The sequence below is a fragment of the Mirounga leonina genome, unplaced genomic scaffold, assembly GCF_011800145.1.
Source record: "Mirounga leonina isolate KUSES-001 unplaced genomic scaffold, KU_Mleo_1.0 Mir_154, whole genome shotgun sequence".
NCBI lineage: Eukaryota > Metazoa > Chordata > Mammalia > Carnivora > Phocidae > Mirounga > Mirounga leonina.
The window spans coordinates 53919540-53938762 of NW_023270389.1; the positions used below are offsets into that span (position 1 = coordinate 53919540).

At 37.1% G+C, this 19223-nt stretch overlaps 1 protein-coding gene across 5 annotated transcripts in view; it reads right to left on the minus strand.

The window, feature by feature from the left end:
- Positions 1-19223, minus strand: part of DNM3 (dynamin 3) — a 559032-nt gene that overhangs the window by 229391 nt on the left and 310418 nt on the right. The window lies entirely within an intron of this gene.

The following is a 19223-nucleotide window of genomic DNA, read 5'->3' on the forward strand; positions in this document are numbered from 1 at the left end:
TACAAACTATTGTAAAGTAAATTATAATATAGGTAGTTAAAACCATAAGGGATTTTTTTTTTTTTAATTCTGAAACAAAGCAATGTGCTAATGTTCAGGAAAACTACATAACATCCCTGAAATCTAACAAGTATAATTACTCCCGGAGATGTGTATGTTCATGTTTTCCCTTTGTAGTCTTTTATCTGAAGAACCTAAACCCTCAAAGCATCAGGAATTAATCTCCACTTTGCAGGAAATTGTACTTAAAAAAAAAAAAAACTTACTGTAGTAATATAAGTTATCAAGACACAGTTTAAAAACCTAAGAGTCTCTCTACTTCAACTTCTTATGAGATATTTTGGAGAAATGTGAGCCAAATAACAGTAGCTAGATTCAAATTTTTAGTACACTGATTTTAATAAATTCTTTGAAGATAAACTCTGTGCCTGTTGTTTCATGTAAAATGTGTGGATCTTAATTATGTAAAAGAATCATGAGGTTTTCTTTGTTAAGTAAGTGATGAACAATTTTCAGTTTAAAATTCTGTATGAAATTAATCCTCTGCCATTTCCATAGACCTGAAAATGAACTTCGAGACGACATAAATCTTTCTTGTTCCTTTTCAGTCTCAGAGCTCCCACTTTTAGCCATGTCAGGATTTTAGAGCACGAAGGCAGGGAAAGTAGAAAGAAATTCAAATCAGTTCTATTTTTTAGCAGCTCTGATAAAACAGTAAGATATTAAAATGACTAGCAAAAAAAAGAAAGAGATGCTGGGTTGGGAGAGGAACTGTAATTATTCATATTATTAATTGCATGAACATTTATTAAGCATATACTCTGTTCTAGGTATCTTGCTTGTACTAGACATTTGAAATACAAAGATGGATTAGAGCCTTCGAAGGTATTCAGGTCTAACAGTGACTTGATCCCTGTTGCTAGAGATTAGAGTTGGCAGCACATATTCCTGGAATTCAGAAAACTTTTATCTATGTATATCTGTAGACTCTATGTGTGAAGTAGTCACTATGATGGCAGATGTCTTCATTACAGTACACTTAAATCCTATGTCATGAGGTGCGTTAGTGATGATGCATACATCGTGATTAAAAACACATATTGCTTGGAGAAGAAAAAGAACAATAACAACAAAATCACAAGAATGTGATTCGCAGGCAGCTAATGACCTTTTTAAGTGAGGGCCTCGGTCATAATTATCCTACGAATCAACCATAATCTTCAGCTGCAGTTTTTTAGCATTTGTCTCATTCAGCACACATACATTGAGCACTACTGTATGCACTGTTCTGGGTCCTGGAGATATGATGAAAACAGACCAAGTGCCCATCCTTACGGTGCTTGCAGTCTAGAGGAGGAGCCAGACACACAAGCCAACAAACAATACAGCACGATATCGCTGAATAAGATAGTGGTAAGGCCAGGATGCCATGGGAGCCCAGATGAGAGACCCTCTAACGAAGCTGCCCAGGAGGGAACAAGAAAGGCTTACTTAAGAAATCTTTTGATTTTGCTTCATATTCCAAGCACCCAGCACAGTGCCTGGCACATAAAATGTAACTGATAAAAGCTGATGGCAGGAATAAATATTTAAAGCAATGTGGAGAATTCAAAATTACAGAACTTTAAACTCCTGGCTTGGAGTAGCTTCAAAATTTTAGTAGAGAGATGCTACAAAGACACATAAAACTAATATTAAAAATAAGGGTTTTACTAAATAGAAGCCCTGAAGGTTTACATGGAGTATTTGCTTTAAGGCAAACTACACCTTGGGCTGGCAGTGGTTGGGGAATACTTCACGGAAGGCACGAGACTAAAGGTGCTTTACAGGGTCGCTGTAGAAGGATGGAGGGCATCCTGTAGGGAGATCCCTGGTGAAGGTCAGTGAGGATAGCAGTTTGGCTAGAGATGTGCAATGGGGTAGATGATAGTAATTTATAGACTGGGGCTAGACTTAAGAGATTTTAAATTCCAAGGCTCGAGTATTTGAACTGTATCCTATAAGCCACAGGAAGTCACTGAGAGCTTCTGAGCAGTGTGGTAACATAAAAGCTTTACATTTTTTTTATATATTAAACATGTAGAAATACCTTTATTCCCCTAAAAACATAGACTTTCATTTATGTTTTTCTGAAACACATTATTGTTTTGGTCTTTGGTTTTTGACTCTTTAAAAAACTTTTTACTTTGACATAATTTTAGACTTACCAAAGAGTTGGGAACACAGTACATAGAGTTCCCATCTATTTCACCCAATAAAGCCGTATTTTTGAAAGATCAATCTGGTTAAGGACCAGTTAGGTCTTTAACACATACATACATATAACCTGATTTACTAAGATTGTGTATTTGGATGGACTGAAAATGGTTAACCGCTGAAACTGGATCATGAACCTACACTGTAAACTTGGTTGAAATGACTCAGTTGCATTTGTGCCAAGTCCTCAGCCTCCAGACAAAGAGGGCATGTGCCCTTAGCATAAACACAAGGGATACAGGCCCTGGACTTCGAAACAAGAGCAGAGCAGAGCTGCAGTGTGGTTCATCCACTTCTCACCACAGCCTGTGCGGCCAAGCCAGGGGTCCTCAGGACAAAGTGCCCTTCAAACATCACTCTGCCTACAACCTTCCCCACACACTGCCCCCGACCCGGGAGGTGTGGCTGTGGCTTCGTAGATTGGGCCACCCTTGCTAAATGGTGAACAGGGACCCAGCAGTGTGCACGGGTGTGGCTCTCCCTCTCTGCTGGACATCCCAGCCAAGGCTCCTTTCTCCCAGGACCAAACACATCCCTCTAGCTTGCGTCTTTCTTACATGTGGCTGGAGTGTGAGAGGAAGCAAAACTGTAGATATGGATGTTAGCAGAGAAGAGGCTTCCTTCAGTTTGATGCCATCTGGGCCTCCTCACCTTGGGAGAAGTGGCAGCTCCATATAGGTGGTCTGGCCCAGCCAGCCAAGAAGCACTGGGGCTTGGGGCCAAATCCCCTACAAATAATGAGGTGCTATTTTCCTTTTCTTTGCCGTTATTCCTTCTTCAGAAACCATGAAGAGAGTGGTGCTATAGTCCCCAGAGGATTTGGGTATTTCTGGTCCTCTGGCCATAATACCAAGTAATAGCATCCTAAGCTGATCACAACCCTTAACACTGCCTATTGCTTTAACTTGCATTTTATTACATTGTACATAGTAGCTCTTAAAAAAAAAAAAAAAGAATGCTAATTCTCCCCCTTGCTTCTGTATCATGATAACAGAAAGTAGGAAGCTACTGTTCAGTTGTTTCTAATGGTATTTTTTTTCTTATTTGAAAAAGTGGTTAATTCAATATAAAGTCTCAAGGACACCTGTCTGTGTGAAGGGGCAGAATCCTACCAAATACCTGCTATGTAAGTGCTTTAAAAAGGATACATGCTTCTCTATCAAAAGAGTATTTAAAAGATTGGTATTCATTCTCAAAATACCCTCTGTACATCCATTACTCAGGTCACCTTACTTGAAGCCCTGAAAACAATGAAAAGAGTAATAAAACACTCTCATGTAATGATCTGAGAATAGTTTTTAAAAGATTGAAGTAAATTATTCTGGGAAACCTGACTTTTTTTTCGGTTCTAAAAAAAGAATTGTTTAGTATTAAAAGGTTAACATCTAATAATGGGCAATACATTGTTACATAGTTTAAAATTCAAAAAATACAAAAAGGTCAAGGAAAAAGTATCTTTCTCAGCCCTGGCTGGAGTATTTTTAAAACAGGAGAAATACTTTAGAAAGACATCTTTTTTTTGGTCTGTTCTGCATGTGTATTTGTGTTTCTGAGTAATGGTCACCATGACAACATCTTACAATAAGCTACCTAACATTAATCAGATAAGAATTTATTGCCAAATGTTTGGAATCATACTTTTTGAGCTTACAAATCATGAATTCTCTAAGCGAAATCTCAAAGCTAATAATCAAGCAACAAAAGATATGCCATTGTATTATACCAGGTCTGAAGTATGTTCTTTATATAAAACTCCACACAAATAATCAAAAGCAGAGATTAGGCAAGAAATTATGCATTGTTTTTCAATGACAATAATAGCATGTATTGCTGTTTCCTACCATTATAAAAACATTGACTAACATAAGTCCATGCCCTATATGCACTGGTTGAGTGAATTCTTTGAAGTGCCTGAATAGCAAGAAATTTCACAAAATGATGCAGATAGAGCGAACTAATTTTTCAATTCCTTTGCAAATATACTTTAACCAAAATATTGCCTTAGAGAATCATGCTTTTAGGAAATAAGATAACCAATCATCCAAGCAAAATGGATAAATCCCATTTTTACAAGATAATCACTGAGAGAAAATCCACAACCTATCATGGTAGTACCTCCTGGAGTTTAACAGCAATCAGCTCCACGAGCACTTTCTTTTGCTCAATCTAGGTCTCTGGTAGCAATTTACACTTATTTTGCTTACTTTCCTTTGGAAGATGAAGTGTGGCTGATCATCCTTCTTCCACTGAAGTCTAATTTACTTAAAGACTGTTGATTTTGACAGAGGAAGCTTCTTCCTCTGTCAAAACCCCACCTTCTCCCTGCCCCAATCCCCCTCTCCCTGCCCACCATACCGCCAGATTCCAACCCCGAATCATTTTAGTTGCTCACCTATGGTACCCTCCTTAAATTTTTCATATCTCTCATAAAATCTGAACATTAAAATGGGATCTAGTGTCATTAAATAAGTAGGACCAATGCCAAGCAGAGGGGAAACATTCTTGGTTGATATATATCGGATCTCCCCCTCACCCAATTCCAGCAACACTCTTGATTTAGTTCACATCTTTATTATTTCCCTCCAACGTTGTGGTAAGCTTTTTTTTTTTTTTTTATAATTCTTAATAAGGAAAAAAAATTCTTAATAAGAGTCCTACAATACTGAAGTTAAGTTGAGAAATGGGTCATGATAACATTTGGGTCTTGGTTTGTTCTCTTTAGCCCTGTATCATTCATCTGTTCTTCCTGAACTGCATTCTATATTTTATTCATTGTTTGATGGCACAGCAAATGCCACTTTGTATTTGGATCATACAGGAGGTTAACATCACTGCCTAATTTAGTGTCATCCAAAACTAATGAACTTATTCTGAAGTCTGTCATCAAAACCACTGATGAAAAGAGTAAATAATCCAGTCCCCAAACCAAAGTTAATAAATTCATACTGTTTTAAACAATGTGTTTCAACCTATTAATAGAAGAATTGCTCTGATTCTTAAAAGTAATTCACATTTTATAGCACATACCAGACTAACTGCTTTGTGTAGTCCCTCAGTGAAAATCAACTATGCGCATTAGCTGATATTTTGCATCTATTTCACAGAGATGCTCAGGAAACTCATCAACAGGGAGGGAGCATACACATTGCCAAATTTCTGCTGCAGGATAACAGTGAAGTAGAAATAGAGTCAAAAGTTTCCTAATAGTATTCTGTGCAGTAGTACTCAACTGATGAGAACATCTATTTCTTAAAATAGATTTCATGAGAATCACCTTAAAACTGAATCTTGTTCCCTTTTGGAAGGTAAAGAAACATGTTTATACATACTGCTACACTTCTAAGGAGGAGCGATTCATGTGAAAAATAAGTTTAGTTCCATGTGAGGCAGGCTATATACAGCATGGCAGTCTTGGGCTGAAACTCACTGGGAGAGGAACTAACCGTCTGGCAGAAATTCAGCAACAGAAGTCATTTGATGATGGAAACTTATTTTCAAGTAAAAGCTCGTCTTCTGAAAAGATTATGTTGAAAAAAGCATGAGCCAATGAGGACATCCGAAAGTCTGATGAATCTAACAGGGTGATTGTTCTTTCCTTTTTCTCCATCCTGCCACCTTTTTGTGTAGCTTGACATTGAATATAATGCAAAAAAGGCAGGAATCAATCTATAATGCTAATAGATCTCAAACTGGAAGATAATTTTCCAAAGGCAGTTGTGACCGTTTAAGTGACTTGAGTCATTTGTCTCACTTATTTCTGGACCGTATCTGCGAGTATGTGATCATCTACACACAGCAGCCAGCACAACAACCCTTATGTTTAAAGCTTGATCATGGGCATAAAGAAGAGAACCATGAGAACAAGATCCCTAAGAGGGGTGGGGGGATGGGTTAGCCCGGTGATGAGTATTAAAGAGGGCACGTACTGAATGGAGCACTGGATGTTATGCACAAACAATGAATCATGGAACACTACATCAAAAACTAATGATGGAATGTATGGTGATTAACATAACATAATAAAAAAATGTGCATGCCTCTCAAAAAAAAAAAAAAAAAAAAAAACATAACCTAAGACCAAAAGCAGAGTTACTAAAAAATAACTTAGCATTTTCAACTGGTTGTATTTTAATATGAGACTTTCAAATAACAGGAAACTGAAAAATAAACTGGATGCTGAAGCTAAGGTAAAACTATTAGTTATATTTAAAATTGTTTCCAGTCTTTATGATCATCTTGATACACTAATTGTTCTACTGATTAATTTTATAAGTAAATGTTACAATATAGATTTATAAAATGAGTATATACTTAAAAAAAAGGAACAAGATCCCTGATTTCTACCAACACCAAGATTATTCATCCAAAGGATTATGATTTTAATATTTAAAGCAATATCTAGTTTATCAAATCATGATGCTCATCATTGTAACTTACATAATACAATGTTAGGACATCTTTTATTTAAATAGTACAATGTTAGGACATCTTTTATTTAACAATAAGCACTTTTTAAAAGAATGATCAATATTTTTCTTTATTATATATCAAAACTATCATTTACATTTTCTATTTTTTATTTATCTCTGAAAACAAACCTCAAAGAATGTTATGTATGTAGGGTATACTTGGATTTTAAATTTGGACTTTAATATCTTATCATTGATTTGCTTCTACTGACTGGAGACCTTTGTTTTTTAACCAAAAGTCCTCTGCCTGGCTCTCAAGGAGTGTCATCATCCAATCCCACTCTATTTATCCAATCTTGTGTCTCTCCCTCCCTCACTAGTCACCCTCTATTCTGGACAGGCTATCTTGGATACGTTCCAAGTCTACCTCTTCCACTGACTGTTCCTTTCCTGCACATTCCCAGTCTTCCCCGTAATAGGAATGTTCTCGTTTTTCCGTATGTTTCTCCATAGCCTATTTTCAAGATCTACCTTCTCCTCTAAGAAGCCTTCATTCATTGGTCCCTGATATCCTCTCGGTGTTCGTCATTGTATCACTCAGATCTTAAGCAGGTCTCTGGTACCAACCTCACCTCCTCCAACTCTTCCTCTCACCCTATTGAGTGCCACTGCCTCCTGGCATACTCTTGCCTTAGGGCCTTTGCATATGCTATCCCCTCCATCGGAAAAGGCTCTTTAGCCAGCAGTCTACATGTCACACCCTTACCACCTGCAAATATTTTCTTAAACATCATGTTTCCTAACCACCCTATTTAACTTTGCAACCCCATTCCCAGATTCTCTACTCCCTTTTCTTTCTTTCTTTTTTTTTTTTCATTGCACTGGACTGTCACGAGGACAGGAATTTTTATCTGTTTTATCCACTGTTATATCCCCAGTGCCTATAGTAGTGTCTGGCACATATAAGTGCTTTAACTATCTGCTGAATAAATTCAGTGAATTTGTTAAATGTTAATTACATCCTAAGACCTTAAGTATAATAAATTAAATAAATTTATTGAAATGTTATGTTCTAAGTGCTTGATAAGTATTACCTTGTTTAATCCACCCAACACCCTGTAAAAAAGGTTCTATTATCACTCCACGTTTACAGATGGAAAAATGTAACACAGAGAGATCAAGTAAATTAACTACAGCTAAGTGACCAGGATAAGTGGCAGCAACTACAACAAACTCTTTAACACCTCACATGTCTTTTAACTTCCCCCAAATGCTCTTATATCGGTTCTATCCTTACCACAAACTGTTGGCCACTTACTTTAAAGAGTGAATTGATGTATGGTATATACCTCTTTCTAAAAAAGAACATGAGGCAATTTGCTTTAGATATTATTTTTCTTCTTATACGAAGGAGGAGGAGAAATGGGAGAGAAAGAAGAAAGTCTGTACTATCACAATTACCAATCGACATCAGGTGAAAGAAATAGAGAACTCAGGGTTTGGCTCTAGTGTCTTCTAGAAGTTATTCACTAAGAAAAACATCCTGAATGATCTGGAACGTGAAAATAAGTCTGTACTAAGTCTAGCTACTTAAAAATAAAAAGACTTCAAAAATACAAATTGCAGCCCTAGAAGCCCTGGGTCTGTGAGCTCCATAGAGCCTGGCCCACAGGATGAGGTGGGAGTGAGGCATAAAGCTTGGTTCAGAAATTCTAAGTAGAAACAGTAGCAATGAGGCCAACCGAGCTGACATCCAGACCATACACACTGGTGTGGTCATATCAGGTTGTTATAGCCAACAGCAGTTCTAACTGGTTGGTGCCTCTACTGTACTTGCTGTGAAGTATCTTGAAAATCATCCCTAAAGCTAACATTTACTAAGTGCTTAATAAATGCCAGGCACTATGCCGAGAGCTTTCACAGATTAATTCATGGAATCCTCATTAACTACTCCAAAATCACAAGGATGGCAAGTAATGTTCCCAAGGTCACACAGCCAAGTGGTAGAGCTAGACACACACTCAGGCCACCTAGCTCCTTAGTCTGTTACTGTTAGGTGAACCTGAGCATCTGTGTAAGTACATATTTATCCAAATCGTTCTTTCCTCTCAACAACTGTTTTTGCCCTTTAAGTCATCCCAAACAAACTCCTTGAAGGCGCAAATTCAGTGTTATTTATTTGTCTCTGGCACAGTGTCTGAAACATGGTAGGAGTCTGACAAATGTTTATGGAATGAATGAGTGAATGAGAGAACAAATGAATGGAGTGACTAGAAGTTTATTTTTACATCTGATCTGAAAAATGGCACTTTCTAAGACAAAAGACCCCTTGGCTATGAATGCAGGCTTAGACAAATTATGTACTAGTTACTTCTCTTAATAAAGAGAAGCCAGCTAAAAGTTTTCAGAGTGGAAGTTAAAATAGTGAAACAACAGCAACAAACAAATCCGCCATGTGAATTGAAAGTAATTAAAATAAACCTTAAATAACTCCACCTCCCTTTTCTACCGTAAAGTAGGAATTAAGCTGTGGAAGGAAAAGTTTTAATCCCCTCGAGTAAATGATGAACTTAATTTTATAATCTTCTTGATCTCACAGGCTTTTTCAAAGCACAAGGCCTACTGAATTTAGAAATGCATGCCTGTTACTCCTAAACATGGGCATACACAATCTGGTTACGTTTATTAAAAGGGAAATCACAATTTGAATGATTGGTCTTTATGTTTTAAATGTTAACGTTTTGTTATTCACAATCCATTTTATCTTAATTGGGTTCATTCCTCCTTAAATACCAACTTGATAACATATTTAAATTGTATAAGGGCCACTAAACAGAAAACTGAAAAAGAAATCTCCAGAATATTTCTCTGAAAATAAGAAGTTTCAACTCTTCTCCTCCGATCTTACCCCACTCATATACCTTTCCATACAGTTTTAAAAATAGCTAACTTAGAACATTAGAGTAAAATTCTCCTTTCCCTAGAAGGAATGATCTAAAACCAACCCCCAAAAAGACAGTTTTCCTGCTTCCTTCCCTTTTCTCACTCTGAAAATAATGTCTGCCCCTAAAGACTAGAATGAGACTTTCGTTTTAATTTCAGCTGAAGCAAATGTTACGGCTGTATTACTGCTCATCAGCAGGAAGCAAAATTACTCATCCATTCCACAGAGATATCTAAAACTAGAAGACTCAACACATTTTCTCCCTTCTTAAAGGATCCTATGTGATGGGATTAAATTTCACAAATTCCAAAATACATTTACGATATGGGATTTTAAGATTTAATCCCTTCGCCATTCACTTTAGTTTTAAACAGCTTGTTTATCTTCTTCCTGCTAAGCACCAAATGCAGCGCAGAAATGGAAACCAGATTTCTTTATGTAGTGAATTTCATGTGGTTTCCGCATTTCTCCTGGCAGTAGCTTCCCAGCAGGCATTCATCTAAAAAAACTCCTCCTTGTGATTTTTAAGTAAGATGGCATCTGTAGCATTTTGTGGCACATTCTAAGCACAGTCTCAAATGCACTACAAATGGCCTATGTATTGTAGCAATGTAATTAGAGTTTATATTTTAAGTCTTTGTAAGGTAAATAAAAATGTCACGTATGCAAAGTAGAAGGGAGATTTTTCGTGGTCTTGATTCTTACTTAAGAAGGACTCCCCTTTTTTTGACCCTCTCATTCAGGATAATCTCAGATTGGTCACCATGTACTTACTGACCCGATTCCATGTGAGAAGCCATTGTGAAGCAGACAGAAGCTACGGGCATAGCCCCTGCCTTCAAGGAGCTTATAATCAAGTGTGAAAGGTGATAAATATCAGAACAAGCCAGACTTCTCAAATTCTTTGAGAAGAATCAGCAAATGGATGAATGAACGGATGAAACAGACAATAAAGTCTATATGGTTATCTGAAAATATTTAGTATACAATATTCTTTGGAGCCATGAGAAAGCTGATTTAAAGTAAAACAGCATGAATGATCTAAAACTCTAACATTCTCTCTCCTCCCTTCCAAAGACATTTGATGTTGGTTTTGTTTTAAATCAAAAGTTGCTGGCTCATAAGAGAATTATTTTAAAGGCCACAAGGAAGAATAAAAGCAATGTAATTTAGTTTAGGAGTTATTTGTTTTTAAGCAATGCATACATCAGGTTAAATTCATCTGATTGAAAATGTAAAGAGAAAAAATCAAAAATATTTTTAAATAGTTGAGTACATATTTTCACTGGTTCCTGAAGTCCAGTCCCTTGTTCTGAAGGAAAAACAGGAAGAGGCGGGGCTAGAGAAAAGAGGACAAAGCAACAGAAATTCTCACACTGATCAAGAGAGGGGTGGAGAGGGAAGAAGGACAAGTAGAAAAGAGGAGGAGAAGGAAAGCATAAAAATGAGCAATAAGCCCATTTTACTGAATGCCTTTTGGTCACTTGTGGAGGTATATTAACACATACCAGATGGAGGGACATTAACTCATGTCGTGGCGTTTTGATACAACTAGTTGAATTAATTCTCTGCTTTTCTTCTCTTTAAACATTCAGGGCCACCACAAAAGTCACCAAGGGTGGAAATATTTCTGCTACAGCACTATAACCATCTGCGCTAAGGCACTGCCATGGCAACTCTCCAAACTGTTGCCCTATGAATTGTTGCAGAATGTTTTCAAAAGTATCCCAATTTATTTTATCCGTATCATTTAATTCAGGCTATCTCCCAATGACCACCTCCCAACTACCTCTCGTTTGACAAATCAGAAAATAGCAGAATTGAACTAGAACCAATCAATTCTGGTGCTCCTTCTCTAATACCTCAGTTGTAGCCAAGAATACAAAGGCTTAACTATATTGTACACCTGAGACTAATAAAATACTGCATGTTAACTAACTGGAATTAAAACAAAAACTTTTTTTTTTTTTTTTAAGTAAGCTCCATGCTCAGCGTGGAGCCCAACATGGGGCCTGAACTCATGACCCTGAGATCAAGCCCTGAGCTGAGATCATGAGTCAAAAGCTTAACCAACTGAGCCACCTAGGCGCCCTTAAAACAAGAACTTTTTAAAAAAGGTTTAATTTAACTTCAAAGAAGTGGAATTTCTTCAAGAAAGATGAAATTTTGAAATCAAATAGAATTAATTAAATCTGTACAAACATTAAATCACCAAACATCTTATGCCCCAGGCACTGAGCGACTTGGCTTTAGTGTTTTCACTGTGAATGTTAATTCAAAACGTCCATTTCATGGTCACAGTATACACTGGTAGTCAAAATGGTTTTCAGCATGGCCTTTCCAGTTCCCAACAGCATGCATATACACAAAAATTCACTGAAACTCTCCTTTATTGAATGTGAAGGAGATAGATACCATGTACTGTGGGAATGGTAGTTGTAAGCGGAGAATTTGATATACTCAGGAAATTCTGCTTATACGTAATGCACAGAGAAATACGCTGAAAATGATCCAGTAGAGGAATGCAGCAAAAGTGGCTCTTCATCTAAATGAGTCTGAGTATACAACATACGATCTAAACAAAATCAAATTAAACAATAATAAAGTTAGAATTGACATTAACAAATTGGATCCAACCTAACCAGTAATAGCATTACTGAGTGACCAACACTGATTATTTTATGACCTGAATGCAAAGATGGAACTAAAATTAAGATTGATTCAGAAAACAGATAGGACTAAATTTCACTGGCAAATCACCTCCCACTAGCTTTCTTATATTTTGTTAAAGGTTAAAAAAAAAAAAAATGAGGGGCTTAACTTTCCAAAAATTAACCAACTGAAATGTGGTACTGAAAATGTCATGGTCTGGAATTATGAAAAAAAAGGAGGGAAATCCACTAACCTCAACCTGGCTTCACTACTGACAAAGGTAACTACAAAAGTAAAAGGTTCCTCTTAGGCCACTTCTTAGGGCTTCCGTTTTTTCTGTTCAGAAAACGTGAAGAAAAACAAACAAACAAACAAACTAACTTTAAGTTCTTTTGGTTCTTCACTGAGCCTCTCAGTAATAATTCACTAGGCCTTGAAAATGCAAGTTGAATTCTAAGCATTGGTTCCAGTAGTTGACATGCACCCTGGGCCAGGTAGCACCTGGGGCCACCCCCAAATATTTTCAGTGGGGTCCAGATCTCTTAAAGAAAAAAAAAAAAAAAAAAAGCTATTTAAAATTCTACTAGTTCTCCAGTAAAACAAGCCAGTATTTCAAAAGCAATCATTATCCACTCTGGCCAATGAAATCCAAGACCAGTTCTTTCTTGAAAAAACCAAGATGAAATAGAAAGGAAGTAAATTGTACCAGAGGAAAACATTCTGTTACAAAGCAGAGGTTGGAGGTAAACTGTTCCCTAACAAAACTGCACCAACAGTACACAAAGTGTGTGTGCAGTTTTTAAATGCAAGCAGAAATAACTCCCCCTCTGTAGAAATCAGTCCCCTTAAAATGTTGTACTTGCAAAATTATGAACACATTTCCTATCTAATTTACACTTGTTAACCTTCAGTTGCTCCTGTAAAGCTCTGACAGGCACAATTTTTTTTTTTTAAATGACTGAAACGTGCACACACTAAAACTAACGTCTAAGATTACAAAAAACATTGAACACAGTCTAGCCTAAAAAAAAAAATAGGTTACTTTAAAAAGGGGAAAGAATTTGATTTTGATGTTGGTAATTCTCACATAAAGATCTGGTTTAGTTTTAAAAAAAAATGTGTGTATATACACACACACACATACACACACACATTTGTACCCACACACCCATACACATTTATGTACACACATGTGTTTTAATATATACATACAAAACTATAATAAAAGTGGATAAACTCAAAAGAGAGTAAGGTCATTATGGGCTTTTCAAAAAGGTTATCTTACGGGGCCAGCTACCACTGCAGTGCTTTCAAAACAATCCTGTTGTCTTTCTTTCAGAATCAAGTATTTTCTTCTATTTTTACTCATTTTACACATACATGGTTTATTTACCCAGTGAGATTATAAACACCTTGAGGAAAATAACACACTTTGTCCCTGCACAGTACTTGCTATTGCTTGGGCTTTGGAGTCAGGGTACCCAGCTTTGAATCGAGGGTCAGTAACAGGAGCAAGGTGGGGATCTGGCTGTGCCCTCAGAGCAGCACCTAACCTGCATGAGGCCCACGTCTGGGCCAGGCCCTGTTCCAAGCTTTCATCGCACGCTGTTAGGCTTTTTAGTCCTTACAGAAACCCTATCTTAAAGATAAGGAAACTGGAGCCCAGAACAGTTAAGTAATTGCCAAGGTCACATAGCAAGTTGTGAGGCCAGGATTCAAACACACGTGGACTAGCTCCAGAACCCTCACACTGGACTGCCTCCTGGAGCCTCCACTTCTCCATCTGTAACCATGGGGAAATCCTCTCTTCGGGGTTGTTGGATTACATTACACCACATGTGAAAAAAACTAGCACAGGGGGCCTGATATAAAGTAAGTGCTCAAAAAAAAAAAAAAAAAAGGACTAAGGAAGCAAAACAAACCCTTAAAAATGGAAAACCGTACACTTTCCTTTCTCCACAGCTTCTGCACTATAGTCCTGAAGGTCAGTGAAGTTACATGATCTGATTCTGTTTGGTGAACTGAAGCCATTTTTGGTTGATTCATATGCAAATAATGTGTTTATAAACATATGATTAATACTCATCTGCAACATGTAAATAACCTTTCAACATGAACTAATTCATACACTAAGTGCTTTTTTTTTTTCCCTGTAAAAGTAAAGCAAATTCCCATGGTGGCATGAATAGAAGTATTTTAATATGGTCTCATGTGTCCCTTGAATAAATTCTCTGGAGTCTGAACAGAATTAAGAAGCCAGTTATTACAATATACTCAACTAAACAGATGTATGTGGGATCAAACCCTTTTGGCAACTCATATAATTTGCATATCCACTTTTGAATATACCAGAAGATTATAAATCCTAAAATAAAGATACTGTGCCATGTATTGCGCAAGGATGCCTATCAGCACATAAAGACTTGGAGCCTCTAAAATGACCTACCATGTAACTGCACGTATTTTGGGTAAAGCAGAAAGCTTCCTTTCACACACAGATTGCCTTGTAGCCAATATGCTTCACTTGAGCCCCCAGCCACAGAAAGGACACTTTCTATAGCCCTGCAAAAAAGTGCTTTCTGAGTCTTCATGTGATGCACACACTTTTTTTTTCTTTTTGATATCATGCATGCTCATTTCTGAGCCATACTAAGGAAATAAAATATTGGTGATGCCAAAAGACATCAGGAGGCAATATTCTAAAACTGTCAGTGACCCGAGGACACCATATTTCTCTTGTCCAAGTGAGCCAGTGCTCATTTTAAAGTCCGATTGTAACGTGGAATTCAATGGGAGCTCACAGCACATAGCATTCAGATGATGCTCGTCAGCTTTTGGGGGCTGAAGCAGGCAGCAGACCGCATTCCTAGTACGCTCTCACTTAAAAATCTGCCTGCAAAGGCCAGCGCCAATTTTCCTATCCCTTTATCTTGCCTTCCCCTAAAGATTTCAAGACAGTGCTTGAAATTTTGCTGGAGTCATAAATCATATTTTTACCTTCATGCGACTGGTTTTCAATAGAGCCAGAGTTTTTAAGGTTTATCTGCCGGATGTATTATGTTACTGAAATAGAGAAACGGCTGCTGTGCAGGACAGTGGTTAGTGAAACTCAAAGTCGTAACAGTATCTTCCTCAACTGATTTGAGGAAAGAATGTTCATAAAATATATACTGCCTTTGGTTAGAGGCTGATTTCTAAATAAACAGACTCAGCAATGGAAAGTCTACAGACAGGCAAAACAAAACATGCATTAGTAAATGTACGTTTTAAAATCAACTCTCTCACAATCTTCGCTTTTCGCAAGCTTTTTGAAGACTGTAAAATCGGTTGCATTAAATTTATGATTTATAGCTGTTCTAATTTTACTTCTTTTGCAGTTGCTGAAGGAAAATCTGTTGACTCTTCTGGACTATTTCTCCTCCATTTTACAGCCTGTGATGTTGCATCTCTGCCTGAGAGGGCATCTCACTGCAGTGATCTGAAGGCAGCCATTTGAGAGTCAGGGAAGGACAGAAAAGGGGAAAGCTTTGCTACAACAAATCTCCCAGTCCTTTTGGGCCCCAACAAAATAGTAAATGCTAGTGATTAGGGGATTGCATTGCTTCCAATTAAAAAAAAAAAAAAAACACAAACACATACACACACAAGTGCTAATCCACACAACATAAAGGCAAACCAAGTGGGGCTATCTTTCCTAATTTGCAGTGAACTGGGGTCAACTAGATTTTTATCTCAGATACAAACTGGGAAGGAGAAAACAACAAGAAAGGAAACGCCACAACTTGGTTAGATCCTGCTTTTCACACAAGATTATATGAACGATAGCTACACAGGATGCTTCTAGAAGATTACAAGGCCAAAAATAAGCAAGGAAATATGGCTGGCCCAAATGTTCACATTCATTTCTAAAAGAATAGTGCAATCTGATACAGAACTGCAGTACACCTATATCCATGTTTCCCACTTAAGATTAAAAAATAAGATAGTTTTAATTCTCGAATAATTATCATGATAAAGGTCTGATCAGAAACTGCATGGGTACTATGTAGCTTTTATTCATTCTTCAACCGTATACTGAATGGTCTGCCACAGGCCATTAAAAGTATAAAGATAGCATCCCTGCCTTCAGTTAGCTTATATTCTATTTGGGGAAAAATCCAAATATGTGAAATATTTGGTAACATTTCAGTATAAAACTAAGAAGGCAGCAGATAATTAGCAAATGGGTAACAGGAAATAGAAGCGCCCTTAAGAATTCTGTAGGGGAAAAAAACAGTCTCTGCAATATGCTTCCGGGTACAAGTGTCTGAGTTAGAAAAAAGCTGAGTTCTGCCACTTAGTGTAACTCCACGAAAGAATATGCTTAACTTTGAGCCTCAATTTCATCATCGATAAAATGGGAATGATGATTAATATCTACCACATAAGATATTTACAAGAAACTGTTACACTGCATGTGGAAAGACTCTGTACTCTATAAAAAACCTATAAATGGCCATTGAGAAGACAGTAAAAAGAATCACACAAAACTGTTACCACTAATTTGGGAGAGCGGAAAGGGTTAGGAGGTTGGAAGGGAAGATGATTAACTTTTTTCTTTACATACTTTCTATTGTTTGAACTTTTATAATGCCCGTGCACTGATTTTGTAACAAAAAAAATTAAAGCTACATAAATACTATTTGAAGTACAGACTATAAATACTACCTGTGACACCGTATCTAGACATCACAAAATACTCTATTGTAAACACTAGTAACCCTGTTCCTTCATGAGTACAAAGAAACAAGACTCAGTCCCGGTTTCAATTTGAGAATTTCTAAAGTCATAAAAATGTGCCAAGCTTCGGAATGATAACCAACTGAAACAGTATTTTCTTTCCATGACATTTTAAAATAGAACAAATTTTATAGTCACCCCAAACTATCCACTGATTCAAACAATCACTTTGGTCAATATGTTTTGAAATGGCAAATTTATGTAAGCAAAAGGCTTAAATAACATTAGTTGTCCAAGGCGAGTCTTTGTTGTGCGTAACCGTGCTTTCTAGAACCCATCACACATCAGGTATTTAACTGACAACTTTACAGACATAGAAAAGGTCCTCAGGCCATTTACAAATGAATGCCAAGGACTTCCCACAGAGGCATGGAAGATTCTGTAGATTGAATTTGATCACAGGTTAGCATTCTTAACATTATAAGTAACTGTGAGCCCTTTGAGGGCAGGAATCATATCTTCTCAATGATGATGCCCAGTCCTGGGCATTGTGACCAGCATACGAGTAGGCAATAATAAATATTTGTTGAACTATTTGAAGGAAAGATAACTCTAAAACATTTTAGTCAACTAGAAACCCAATGAGACGGGCACATATGCTAGGAACAAAACCTGTATAGCTGTATTCTGTAGAAAATCACTTAAACTGCTTCAAAAACAGCAAAGATAATTATGAATTTGAATTCCTTGAAGAAAACTTTGTAAAAGTCCCTTTTTGAGAAAGGTTCTCTCCTACATTTGACAAACTATAGATGTGTGAACTAAGATGAAATCATGGAGCAGTTTGATCAGAACCACCTTTCATCTGCCTTACCCAAAATTTCCAAGGCATGTTTCATCGATATAAATAGAAGAGGGCAGAGGAAAGGCTTTCACTATTTGTGGCAGAAACAAGCCCACACCTGGAATGCTGGATTCCTGGCTCACTACTGTCCCACTGGCTCATAGCCCCCTCTATGATGATTTGTGAATTAACATATAGACACTGAGAAGGGACAGAGTTGGTATCCACATGTAATAAGACTATGAGATTGTACGTAGTCACATTTGTCTATTTCCAGTATTATACAAGCAGTGATGGGGGTGGGGGGGAAGGGAGCTAGGGCATACTGAGCTTGTTCAAGTATTATGGGATAGGCCCTATAGATATAAGTATGGAAGCAGAAATACAGTGATAGGAAGTAATCCCTCGGATTTCCATTGATGGTTTAAATCCCTCTATGAATGATGTACCCGTTGCTAATGTCTTTGTTCCATCCTAAATTCCTGGATAATTCATTTTTATCTTATTTAATCTTCCTCCCAAGGTGACCAGGGCTTGTCAAAACTTTAGATTCCATTAGTGGTATATGTTAATTCAAGAGAAGTCATTTCACAATAAGTGAAGGCTTCAAGGCGGCTCTCACTTGAAGCTTTCTGGAATATCCAAACCAATATATTAAAAGAGGTAGATTTTTCTGCTTCTCAAAAGTATTGCATAAGGCCAGTAGAAATAAATTGCTTTAGTTGTAATTCTTTAAAGATTACTAAATTTCATAGTTTGGCTACTCAAATTATATTTGGAAGCTACCTAGGAATTTTCTCACATTTTGATTTCTGGAAGAGCAATTAATCAAGCTCTTGTTTGAGGTAACCCGAACTTTAATCAGAATTCTATGGGGGGACAGTCGCAGGGCTGTATACTCAGAATATTCAACAGTATATATATAATTGAAAACAGCAACAACAGGAAAAGAAAAGGAGATGCCAGTGGGCTGATATGTTATAACCTTTGGTCAAGCGGTACTTGGCAAATTTCAACAGATTTAGTTAACCGGAGATAAAAAACTAAGCAGTGGAATACCATTAAAATAAAACAAAAGTATTCACACAGAATCAAGAATTACCAGTGAAAAGGAATGCTGTTCCTAAGAGCATGGATCTACCAGAGGCAATTTGTTAGGAGCCTGAAGTCGTGATTTCGTAGTGGAGGTTTGAAATGAAAACTTTATAAAGTTTCTTTAGGTCAAGCTATAGCACAGCATTCAGAGAGCCAGCCAAAATCGCTGAGGGAAACGAGGAAGGCCACATGTGGAACTAATTACTCATGTAGAGGCCATGACAAAGAACATTTCTCCAGACTTTTCATGGGGGCTTCACTTTCAGGAAGTTGCTATAATTACTGTTCAAGTCTAGAGCAGCCT